The 12,657-nt window shown below is 37.8% G+C and overlaps 4 non-coding genes across 4 annotated transcripts; 1 reads left to right on the top strand and 3 right to left on the bottom strand.

Annotated features, from left to right (window-relative positions):
* Positions 1–175: 175 nt before the first annotated feature.
* Positions 176–290, top strand: LOC134603824 (U5 spliceosomal RNA). The gene has a single exon (XR_010090568.1). It is a non-coding gene; the product is annotated as a U5 spliceosomal RNA (small nuclear RNA).
* Positions 291–926: 636 nt separating this feature from the next.
* Positions 927–1,067, bottom strand: LOC134603754 (U4 spliceosomal RNA). Its single transcript, XR_010090501.1, has one exon. It is a non-coding gene; the product is annotated as a U4 spliceosomal RNA (small nuclear RNA).
* A 3,538-nt stretch (positions 1,068–4,605) lies between these two features.
* LOC134603744 (small nucleolar RNA U3) lies at positions 4,606–4,822 on the bottom strand. The gene has a single exon (XR_010090492.1). It is a non-coding gene; the product is annotated as a small nucleolar RNA U3 (small nucleolar RNA).
* A 2,732-nt stretch (positions 4,823–7,554) lies between these two features.
* Positions 7,555–7,626, bottom strand: TRNAE-CUC (transfer RNA glutamic acid (anticodon CUC)). The gene has a single exon. It is a non-coding gene; the product is annotated as a tRNA-Glu (tRNA).
* Between the last annotated feature and the right edge of the window lie 5,031 nt (positions 7,627–12,657).

Raw genomic sequence — 12,657 nt, 5'->3', positions numbered from 1 at the left:
ATTTTCATCTATGTAGTAAAATAATGATAATCTTTTCATACATATTATGTTGTGTGCAAGTTTATGTGATAATTAATTATGCCGGATTCTCCGAGCTACGTCTTAACTAAGGATTTCTCTATATGCTTAAGAGGACATTTATGAACCCGGTCTGCGACTGAGATTTAAGTTTATCATACTCTGGTTTCTCTTCAGACCGAATAAATCTTTCGCCTTTTACTAAAGATTTCCGTGGAGAGGAACAACCATGAGTTTCACTCAATTTTTAGAGGCCTGACACGTATCAGGCTACATAACAAATGTATAAAATCAGATTTAAATAACAAACTAAACAATGGAATCAGTTTCAATGGTAATGTTACCAACTAAATTCTAGGGCAAAAAATAAAATGTACATGCATGATAAAATATTACAGTATTGTTTTAAAGTGTCATTTGTTCATCCATATAATCCTACCAGTAAGTTCAGTTTCCAGAGACAAAATAAAGTCATTAATTAGAAATGTCACATATTTCTCAGAATTTAATCTGGAGATTATTTTATGTCCAAGATGTTAAAATTGTAGTGTTACAGAGCAATAGTAGCAATAGTAAAAATCTCCCAGCATGCTTAACTGTCATGGAATCAGGGCACATACAAACTGACAGGCGTCAAATGTTTGGGTATCAGCAAGTACCATTACGTTCTGTAGACAGGGGACTGCAAATCAGGAATAACACAATACATGTTTAGAGACAAGGCAAAGTAATATTCTAAAAGTAAAAACCCTTGTTTTTTTTGCATTATATGAGTTTATGAGCATTTATTTCTTAAACCAAATATTAAAAAAAAGTAATTCTAAGTGAATCTTACATTAGACTAACAATAAATCAATCTTGTTGAAAAATAGTTAAATATATTTTTATTGTTGTACATGCAATTTCAGTCTCCTTAGAGACTGTCAAAAATTGCCATTGCTGACTATATTTCAAGTCATCATGGCGGGGTATTGGTAAAAGTTTTCAATTAGCAATAATCACGCCTCGGATAAACCTCATTGGCTACGATACTGCCACTGCGCAAAGCTAACTCATATGATCAAAGTGCACAGTCAACATTCAGAAAACTCTCATTTGCGTTGTGGAGAGACATGTGTGCATGCTAGGTCTGTGCTATGCATTCTGGGAGGCAGTATGGTAATTACACTGCGAATAGGCTACCAATCCTCAGTCTGTTCCCAGGAGACTGAATTAGAGACAAATTGTAAATCGGATATTTCTCTTAGCTTCCTATCTGATGAGGTGACCAAGGACTGAGGTAAGCAAAATAAGTTTTATTTTAACCCTTTCTGCACTACGGGGAGGTGGGGAGGTGGGGAGGTGCAAGGGAGGGGAAGCTATAGTGCCAGGAAAAAAACCTTTAAGTAAGATTCCTGGCTCTCATACCCAGAGGGCTTGGAGGCGTGGCTTGAAGCTATTAATCGTTTAATATTAGATTTCGGCAATTCGTACTGCAGGCACTATAACAACTTCAATAAGATGAAGTTCTGTAAGTTCAATAAGATGAAGTTGTTAAAGTGCCGGTAGTGTCCCTTTAAAGGACTGATTTCTCTTTAAATAAGTCCTTTTATAAAGTAAGAAAGCAGGGACACTCTTACTGCCTAAAGCTTTTGTACCTACCTGATCTAGCAGCTTCTTATCCCTATTATAAATGTTGCAGTACTGTTTATGGACTGTGTTACATTGTACAGCACCCACTTTGTGCTTGAACACAGGAAATTCAGAAATTCAGAGTGTTATAAAAGCCTATGGACATTACAGCAAATATGCTTCCCACTGTCTTACGCGGTGTATTTATTATCTAACATAGAAGGACAGAAAACAGGACTGGGAACAAGTTTTAAGTGATCAGTAAACAGTTTAAATAGAACATTTTAGAACAGATCGGTAGCAAACTTTAATTTCTGGCGAAATCGAGATTCTTGAAAGAATTTGGAAGTGAACGGGTTAATTCACCCCATGTGTGAGAGTTTGATCCAACGCACCGGGGGACACAGGGGATTGAAATTTACTCTGTAATACTCACTAAACCAGAGTTAAAATGAGTACTTAATATAGATAATAAGTACTCTCCCTCCCCCCGCTGGATGTTAGGAAGCAGACACAAACCTTTTCAGTATGTGTACATTTAGTAAGAAATCAGACAATGTTTTAAATGGAATGCAATACATACAGCTACCAACAGATGACGTAAATACTGATAGATTTCAGAACATACACTTTGCAGCCAACAGATGGCGCATGACTGACAAATGATTACACACGACAAAAAAAGCCAAGAAATAACGCACACACTAATTAAAACATAGATAACAAATGAGACAATTTCAAAAACACTTTAGAGCATACCAGCTCCTGACGAGATATCTTTGTTAACCCCTTCAGGACGGAGTCAATAGTGCACGTTCTGATCAAAACAAAACGTAAACAAAAACTGGAATTTGCGCTATATGTCTGTTCACCCGTAGTTCCCCTCTTTCATATTAAATGCACCCACACTTATTATATATCATTTTGTTCAGGAGAAACAGGGCTTTCATTTCATATAAAATATTTGTATTTGAAACAATTTATTATGAATAAAATTAAAAAAAACTGTGAGAAATTTGATTTTTTTTTTTAAATTTGTAGTTCCGCCTCACATTTTAGCTGTAAATGTCATAATACTGTTAGGTTTTACGGCAACAAAATGCACATATTTGTAATCAGCGATGTCTCACGAGTACAACAGTACCCCCCATTAACAGGTTTTATGGTGTTTTGGAAAGTTACAGGGTCAAATATAGAACGTTCCATTTTCAAATTGAAATTTGCCAGATTAGTAATGTTACCTTTGAGACGGTGTGGTAGCCCAGGAATGAGAATTACCCCCATAATGGCATACCATTTGAAAAAGTAGACAACCCAAGGTATTGAACATGGGGTATGTTTAGTTTTTTTTAGTAGCCACTTAGTCACAAACACTGGCCAAAGTTAGCGTTCATATTTGTTTTTGTGTGAAAAAAGCAAAAAACTAATATTTGGCCAGTGTTTGTGACTAAGTGGCTACTAAAAATGACTGGACATACCCCATTTGCAATACCTTGGGTTGTCTACTTTTGCAAATGGTATGCCATCATGGGGGTAATTCTTATTCCTGGGCTACCATACGGTCTCAAAGGCAACATAACTAATCTGGCAAATTTCAATGTCAAAAAAATGAAATGCAAGCCTTATATGTGACTCTCTAACTTTCCAAAACACCATAAAACCTGTACATGTGGGGTACTGTTATTCTCGGGAGATTTCACTAAACACAAATATTAGTGTTTTAAAACAGTAAAACATATTACAACAATAATATAGTCCATAAAAGTGCCGTTTGTTTGTAAAAAATGCAAAAAAACTTCACTTTTACTTAAAATATCATCGTTGTAATACAATTTACCAGTTTTAAACACTAATATTTGAGTTCAGCGAAGTCTCCCGAGTAAAACAGTACCCCCTATGTACAGGTTTTATGGTGTCTTGGAGAGTTACAGGGTCTAATATAGTGCATGCGAATTAAATTCTCTGCACTTTCTCCCTGTGTTGTCAGGCATGTCAATCAAATTTTAATTAATCAAATGACATAATTATGTTAAAAAATTACTTAAATATACACGTAGAATTTTAATATATATGCATTTATAGGTATATAAATTCTACGTGTATACTAATGTAATCTTTTATGTAATTATATGTATTTATCTCTCTATATATATTTGCGGTTATTTGTATTTTATATATAGATAGATATATATAGAATGTCATTCTAAGTGTATTCTGTTTCCAATATATATATATTAATAACAAAATACAGTTAGAATGAAATTACATATGAATATATAATTTATTTTATATTTTGTTTCAATATTTTATTTATTTATTTAATTATTTTATTTATTTATTATTGTAATTATGCGTATATATATAATATATATATGTAGATCTATTATATATATAATATATATACATATTATATATATGTAACGTCATTCTAAGTGTATTTTAATATTAATATATATACTAATATTAATATTAAAATACATTACGTATGACGTTACATATATATAATATGTATATATATTATATATATAATATATATACATATTATATATATATAAAAAGCCATTTAATTTATTTTATAACATTTTTATATTTATTTTTTTACACTACCTACCAGCAGGGGGACTGTCTAATATTTTAAACAGTACCCTTGCTGGCAGATCCATAGCCAGCTATAGGGGGCCATGTGATCGCTCTTTGAGAGCGATCACATGGCCCCCGGGGGCCTCATTTGCCGGAGGGGGGCTGCCTGGGCTCTCAGACAGCCCCCCAGAAGAGGATCGCGGCGGAGGTGAGTACACCTCTGCTCCTGGGGCTGCAAGCCATTACGGCGTTCTATGCCGCCGCAACGGCTTTAAAGCCCATTAAAGCCGCGACGGCATAGAACGCCGTAACGGCGTTAAGGGGTTAAGATAGTTGTAATAATATTTATTATAGATGCTTGCTTACGTAATCTATTCATTGACAGAGTATGTAGTAACCACTCAGCTTGTGTTCTCTCCCTCCTACTCTCCAATTAAGGAAATAGGAACAGTCATCAACAGCAACCAGCAGCTACAATAAAGCAGCACTGGGAGCCCACATCACGCTCAGGAGAAAACACTCAAGCTCTTCCTCGTGGGTACTGAGTTTGGACACTTTAGAGCACATTTCACCAGTTACAAACTATAGAAATGATCCCTGAAAGTATAGTCTTAATGAACCTTTACTACAAGCAAAGAACAGGCTGCCAAAGGTTTCTATTACACATGTGGTGACATTCCGTACATTTCACATTTACACAAACATAAACAATATTATCAAACAAAATTTTTAAAAAATAATTCCTGAAGTTTCATAGGATTGCAATGCTTTTAAATAAAATTGACAAGATTGTTGGTGTGAAATAACAATGGCTTATTTTGCATACAACACGCCCACTAGCCAATGAGTCACAGCTTTCAGTTTGCAGGATTCTCCCAAAACTCCCACACTGCTCCCATACACACAGCCACATTCTATAACAGCGACTATCCTTCCCAATATCTTACTCAGTGTAATTATTATTATTCAGCATAAGACAAGGACAGTAAACAGGACTGTGGAAACAATTTTGTATTGATCAGTAAACAGTTTCAATGAAAATTTTTAGAACAGATCTGTACCAAAGTAAGTGTCAACTCGGGATGGAAGAGGTGCAGTATATAGGACACCGGGTGGGGTGCAAAAACTGGAACCGGCCAAGATAGAGGCAGTCGCTAGCTGGCCCAGTTCCCGCACCAAAACCCAAGTGCCTGCCTTCCTAGGGACTGCGGGGTCCTACAGGAAATTTGTCCCCAATTATAGCGCCATTGCTAAACCCCTCACCAACCTGACCCGCAAGAACCTGCCCCGACAGGTAGCTTGGACCCCAGAGTGAGAGCAGGCATTCCAAGCTCTCAAGGACACCCTGGTAAAAGCCCCTGTGCTGGCTGCCTCAATCACAGGAAAAGTTTTCTCGTCCACACAGATGCCTCTATGTTCGGACTGGGAGCAGTACTGAGCCAGGTCGGGGACGATGGCAGTTACCTCAGCAGGAAGCTCTTACCCAGGAGGTAAGCTACGCCGCCATCGAAAAGAAGTGCCTGGCGTTGGTGTGGGCACTCAAAAAACTGCTGCCGTACTTGTATGGACAGCAATTTACCCTGCTCACGGATCACAACCCGTTGGTGTGGCTTAACCGGGTCTTTGGGGAGAATGCCAGGTTTTTACGGTGGAGCCTGGCCCTGCAGCCGTATGACATTGCCATTAACTACAGACCCGGTAAGCAGAATGGCAATGCCGATGACCTGTCCAGGAAAATCGCCCTGGACAAGTGATCCATGGGTGCTTTCCCCGGACATCAACAGGTTGATCCGCTGGGATCCACCTGGATGCCGACTAGTGGTTAAGGGGGAGCTTTGTAGCGGGATCACCACTAAACCGTAAAGTGTGGTAGTGTATTTGCCTATGTTCCCCATGTATTCGTGATTACTTGTGTGTTTTACCTTCTCCCCGTTCGGGAGACTGCGTACGAACACAGCCCGTTCGTCTCACGAACGGGGACCACCCCAATACCCCATTTAGAATTTTTATTTAGAATGTTCACACCTCGCTAACGACTTGTGGAAACCACAAATTGCAAGGGAAGCTTTGGCGTGTGCCGACCCGTTCGTTAGACGAACGCCATCCAAGGGAGCACTCGCAGATTGGTTCTCACCTCGTTCGGCTCCCAAAAGAGGACCTCCCCAGCGACCCTTGGAGTGTTCACACTAATCAATTAGAATGTTGGCAACTTGTAATATAAGTGTGAAACCGCAAGGGAAGTAATTAATGAGTGCTTCCCTGGGTGGCCGCCATTCGTATAGATGAACGCCGGTCAGGGGGAGCATTCGTGTACGGAAAGGAGGCGCTTCCCTTGCTTGGTTTCACCCAGGTACCCCGTGAACAGAGGCTGTTCATGCTGGTTACCATTCTGGGGGTCCCTGAGATTGATGGGGACACTCTGTGTGGACAATGGCGGTTTGGCGGGCTTTCTGTACCTGGGAGCCCAGGAGGCGGGAATCTTTCACACGCACAGGCCCTTGGGAAGGGACATGGTGTGGCAGGAACAGGGGACAAAGGGACTAGGGACCCGGATCCAATATACGACCCCTGGGAGGGGAAGGACAAAGGGAGGGGACATTGTCTTTTACCTGTTTTCCACCCCCTTGCATGGGGAGAGTATAAAGCCGAGTGTGGCCAATAAAGCTTGTTGTTGTACCCCGGGAACTGTGTGTCGTCTAGTTACTGGGGGAAAATGGGTCTGGTCAATAATTAATAGCGGAGGTAACCAGCCGGGTTACCCAGGGTCTGTTACACTAACATACTCTGCTTTCTTGCCTTTTACTAAAGATTTCTGTGGAAAGGAGCAGCTTTTATGAAATCTGACAAAGGTCAGGCTATATAATTGTTTTTAAAAAATTGTTTTTAAAAAAAAATTATTTTATGGTTGTTATAATGCCCGAAAGAATTATTTGTGTAAATCTGGCTACGTATTTGCACTCCTACTCCAAAGCAAAAGTGTCTCTAAACGTCAAAAACAATGTGTGTGTGGCTCACTTAACAGCCATTATTCAACACTTCTCAAGTTCATTGTACAACGAGCTCTGGAATAGACTAGCTTCAGGTTGACCAAATAGTTAGCCATTCTCTTCACTTATGTTTTTTGCTTTAACTTTTATTTTTATTTGGGTGCTATTAGCATTTTTTTCAAGTGGGCATTGTTCTTCTCTGTATGTTACTTGGTATTCTGGTAAGACAACAAAAATATATGCTATATTTCTAATGTTTCCTCTTTTTTCGAAAGTCATATAATAGCACTTTCCTGCTAGTGTTGAGAGTGATATAATTTAAAAAAAAAAACCATCAAATAATTATTGAAAACTACTATTCCCTGACCGGGAATCGAACCCGGGCCGCGGCGGTGAGAGCGCCGAATCCTAACCACTAGACCACCAGGGAAAGATGCAAAATGTCAATTAACGTAAATGTAAATTGAAAGACATGAACCACCTTCAATCTCAGAAATAACAGTAAATTCAATCCACATAGGAATTCCTTATAGCCTTAGAACTTAATATAAAATATGTGGAAACTATACAGTATGAGATTACTAACATGCATTTCTTTAGTCACCCATTTATTGGCTCATGTAAATTCTGTATTGTCATACTACATAAGACAACATCTATAATCAAAGTACTGAAGTGTGGCTCAGTGGCAAGACAGCAGGCCAGGGACACAGAAGGATCCAGGTTCAGTAAAGCACCTTTGGTATGGCCCTGCCTGGATGTCACAGTGACAATTACATTAATGTCCCTTTTACCTGGACTGACTTACACTGAACAAAAGGTATTGTACGAAACTGGTTCGTGGATTGCAGGATAACACTTACAAGGAAAGGTTACAGGAACTTAACATGTATAACTTGGAGGAAAGACGTGACAGGGGGGATATGATAGAAACATTTAAATACATAAAGGGAATCAACACAGTAATGGAAGAGACTATATTTATAAGAAGAAAAACTACCACAACAAGAGGACATAGTCTTAAATTAGAGGGGCAAAGGTTTAAAAATAATATCAGGAAGTATTACTTTACTGAGAGGGTAGTGGATGTATGGAATATCCTTCCGGCTGAAGTGGTAGAGGTTAACACAGTAAAGGAGTTTAAGCATGCGTGGGATAGGCATAAGGCTATCCTAAGGCCAGGGACTAATGAAAGTATTTAAAAAAATTGGGCAGACTAGATGGGCCGAATGGTTCTTATAAAGCCAGGGACTAATGAAAGTATTTAAAAAAAAGTGGGCAGACTAGATGGGCCGAATGGTTCTTATCTGCCGTCACATTCTATGTTTCTATAACCATAAGGAGCACAAGGAATGCAGATAGGATGTTTCAATACATACATATACTTTATATGCTCCCAGAAGTCAATTTTCTATCCTTTTTTTCCCACTCCAGCTTAAACTCTATGCAGACCACTGTATTCAAGTGGATATTTTAGTTACAGCTTCCCATTGATACTGCACTGTGGTGACATTCTGTCATCAAACTAATATGGTGACCAGGGGTCATGTGACCAAGCTCATGTATGCCTTTCTCACAGTGGGATAAGCTTTACCTTTGATATGGTAATTCAATACCTTTACAGGTCAGGAAAGAGATAACCACCCCCCCCTATCCCCATTCCTTTCTGTTCCTTCTTGGCTGCGCTACTAAGCAGACCCTTAAGTAGACATGGGCTAATTTTTATCATGGTGAACTGTGAGTGGGATCTGGTTATTTTATAAGATTTAGTTGTTATTGTTAGTTAGGTTGTTGTTGCTGTTGTTGTTGTTGTTGGTATAGTTAGTTAGATTGTGTGTCATTATTTGCATGTTGTTGTTGTTTTGTCTCTGAATAAATATTTGTTAAAGTAGACGGACCAGAGTTTATATGTGTATGCGTACATAATAATTTATAGAGTTTGGTAATACACCACATGTGGCGACCATGAATTTTAGACTTCTACAACAAATGTTTGTGAGGCGCAATAACTACCATATTGATACATAATCTAAGAGCAAGAGACTTTATAGCATAGGATTCGTTGTTGAAACAAATATACAAATGTGTTTTGTTGACTGTTTTAAATTTGTGTATTGTGACTGACATATTTTGTTGCAAATTGTAGCATTTATAGGTTTCACTTTGTTTCTGTACAGTTTTAAAGTATTGGTGATAAAAAGGGAAAATTGAATAGTTTCACTGCATTGGAACCTTTGATGTTTTGGCCATTTTAATAGCCCATGTGCTGTATTGTCTCTCTCTTGTTGCAACTAACCAGAATGAAACTTAATCTATTTTAATTGTTTTCTTAGATGTTACATTTTGAGGCTTCCCTGCATTCTAAGTTTAAATAGCAAACATTTTTTGTTGTTGTTATCTTTTGTCTGTTTGAATAATTGAATTCAGGATAGGAGCATAATGTTTGTGCATTATGACTGACAGAACGTATTTTGTTGCAAATTGTAGCATTTATAGTTTAATTTTGTTTCTGCACAGTTTTAAATTATTGGTGATTAAAGGGGAAGATTGAATAGTTGCACTGCATTGGTATTATTGATGTTTCGGCCATTTTTAATAGCCCATGTGCTGTATTGTCTCTCTCCTGTTGCAACTAACTAGAACTAACCTGAATATATTGTAATTGTTTTTGGATGTTACATTTTGTACATTTTGTGGCTTTCATTGCATTCTAAGTTTAAATAGCAATCTGTTTGGTTTTTTTTTTGTTGGTTCTCTTTTGTCTGTTTGAACCATTGAATTCTGGGTAGGAGCATTGTGTTTACATGATAAAGGTATTGGGGCTAATACAGTGTGGTGGCTATTGTTTAGCCAGGTTACCATTTCCATTTTTACACTGGAGTGTGTTTAATAGAAAATGAAAAGTTTGTATTTGAGGTAAATATTATGAAGTAAAGGTGCCTAGATTTTTATATGGTTGGGAATGATCATTGTGCTGAAGTTACAGTCAGGTATTTTTCAGTTCCCATATCTTCCTTTTAAATCATTCTGTTTATTTGTAAACCCCCCACCCCCTCCCCTTAAACAAACAGGGTGGTTTTGTGTTTTGCTATCTGTGGGCATTTCTCGTATTGAGACTGTGACGTTTTTTTCTTAAAAGACAAGAGTTTGTTTGAATAGGTTAATGTAATTAAGTTTTTCAAATGGTCCAATCTCTTTGGAGCCAGTTTCAGTTGTTTTTTTAAATTAATGCCATTGTTAAAAGCTTGTTGTTGTTTTTTTTTTTTTTTTAGTCTGCTAGTCTATTTCGATTAAAGAGCTCAGTTTTAAAATGTCATTTCTGGGTACTAAGTATTTTTCTGTAGACGTACTAGAGTACTTCAAGAATGACATTGACAAACATGATGGACCATATGAGCTTCCAGAACCAGCAGGCCCCAATTGTGGAAAATATGAAGGTTTCATGGATGTTTTGACACAGATTGTTGCTAATAAAAAGTGCCATATTAAGAAAAGGAAAAGCTTGGTTGTTGCTACAATAAGGGGTTTGGCAAGCATGGTAGTCGAATTGCAGCAAGCTAATTTAGTAACCACTAATAAAATGGAAGATGCTCTTGATAAAAGAGATTGTTTTAAAATAGCTGCCCTAAGAACAAACAAAATGATCGAGGGGTTGGAGAAGGAATTAAAGGAAATAGAACAACAGAGAGATGCATATAGTGCTAAGATCACTGAACTCCAAGACCTAGTCATGGAATATAAAATGAAAATTAAAGAAAACAGAAATAAATGGGATAAGGAGATTCCTAGAGTATGCCCAGACCAGTCGTATTATATATCTGAAAGTAAAGAACCAGTGCTGGGAACAAAACACAAGGGAAATGTGCCAATTGTAAATGGTGTCCCACAAGCCCCTATAATAATAACTGAACATTTTAATGTAAGAGAAATGCCTACTAGCTTCTCTAGACAGACAAGGACTATGTCAATCACAGACAAAGATAATTTCCAGAAATGGTGGGGAAGTATGCCAACTGACGACTTTAACACCTTTACACATTGGTTTATGAGGGGAGCAAATAGAGCAAAAAGAGGAGGTCTTAACTTAGAAGAATGGACAGAACTGTTAGAATATGCTATGGGTCCTTTGGCTAGCAGACTATTTGGATTTAATAACAGTGTGTCTGATCAGGCAGGAAGAATTGCTGCAACAAATTTCTATCTAGTCAGCATAGAGAAAGAAATAGCTAATATTATGATGAGGCCAGCAGATGGTCCTAGAGAGGTAGCTCAAAGGATATTGTTCTGGTATACGCTACGCCAACCTCAACAGCCTCTGGTCTTGGGCTCACCAGAACACATTGCTAAAGTAATGGAAGCCCTTCCCTGGGAGTGTCAAGAATTTGTCAGGCTTTTTGATCCAACACCAGCAGACTTAGAGATTGTACTAACTAGAGCTGACAATTGGTGGATTAAGCATCCTTCCTCAGAACAGGCCTTCTCCGTTTCAGCCATAAGAACATTCAAGGTTGACTCTGGTAGAGATTTAGATGGTAAATGGAGAAGCCAGAGGTGGGATGTACCCGAACAAGAGGGATAATGAGAACTGGACCAAAACAGGACTTTGACAAAAGATGGAGAGATCCACAGAGGGACCATAGGAATAGGGACAGTGCTAAAAGAAGCAATGTAATGGGAGATAATTGGAAAAATAGATGGGAGGGGCCTAAGGTAATCAATAATAATTGGAATAATAATAATACATGGGAGAGGCTAAAAAGGAGAGAGAATAACTGCAAAAATCACAGTTGGCAAGAAAAACAGAGAAACAACAGGAACAGTTATTGGGAGAATAATTGGAGAAGGAACCATAGATGGGATGAGCATCAGACTAATAGACGGAATTGGGATAATTGGAGGAATAAAGAAGGGAATAGAGACTACTGGGACCTAAAGAGACAGACTGAGAGATTGGAGGCAGACATGAAAGCACTTAGGGAACAGATGAGGGAGGGAAATACTGATCAATTGGGGTTCCCCAGTAATTAATAACTCCCATAATGTTTGTTGTCCTCTACATCTGTATGTATGTATGTTTGTTTTCTTTTGTTTCTATATTTTATCTGTCTCACCATTATCTCGTAACACTCCAGTTTAAAGAGGACCTTAGTATGTATTGTTATACATATATATATATATATATTTTCATATTAAGGATAAGCCTCTAAATTCATTAATTACAGTCAGGTGGGCCAAATTCCAAATATTTTTTGTTTTTATTAGTTTAGCACGCCTGCACTGCCAGCTATGTTTTTTTTTTTTGTTGTTTTTTTTTTTTGATGCTGGATTAATAATTTAAAAAAATCATAGTTTAAGTGAATTGTGGCCAACGTGAGGCTTATATTTGATCACACTGGAGAGATGTGATAGTGTAACTTTCTGTTTACAACCGTAAAAACATTAAAAGCATTTTTTTTTATTT

This window comes from Pelobates fuscus, chromosome 3 (genome assembly GCF_036172605.1).
Source record: "Pelobates fuscus isolate aPelFus1 chromosome 3, aPelFus1.pri, whole genome shotgun sequence".
Taxonomy (NCBI): domain Eukaryota; kingdom Metazoa; phylum Chordata; class Amphibia; order Anura; family Pelobatidae; genus Pelobates; species Pelobates fuscus.
Note: the sequence above shows the minus strand (reverse complement) of the source record. Positions and strands in the feature narration are given on the sequence as shown.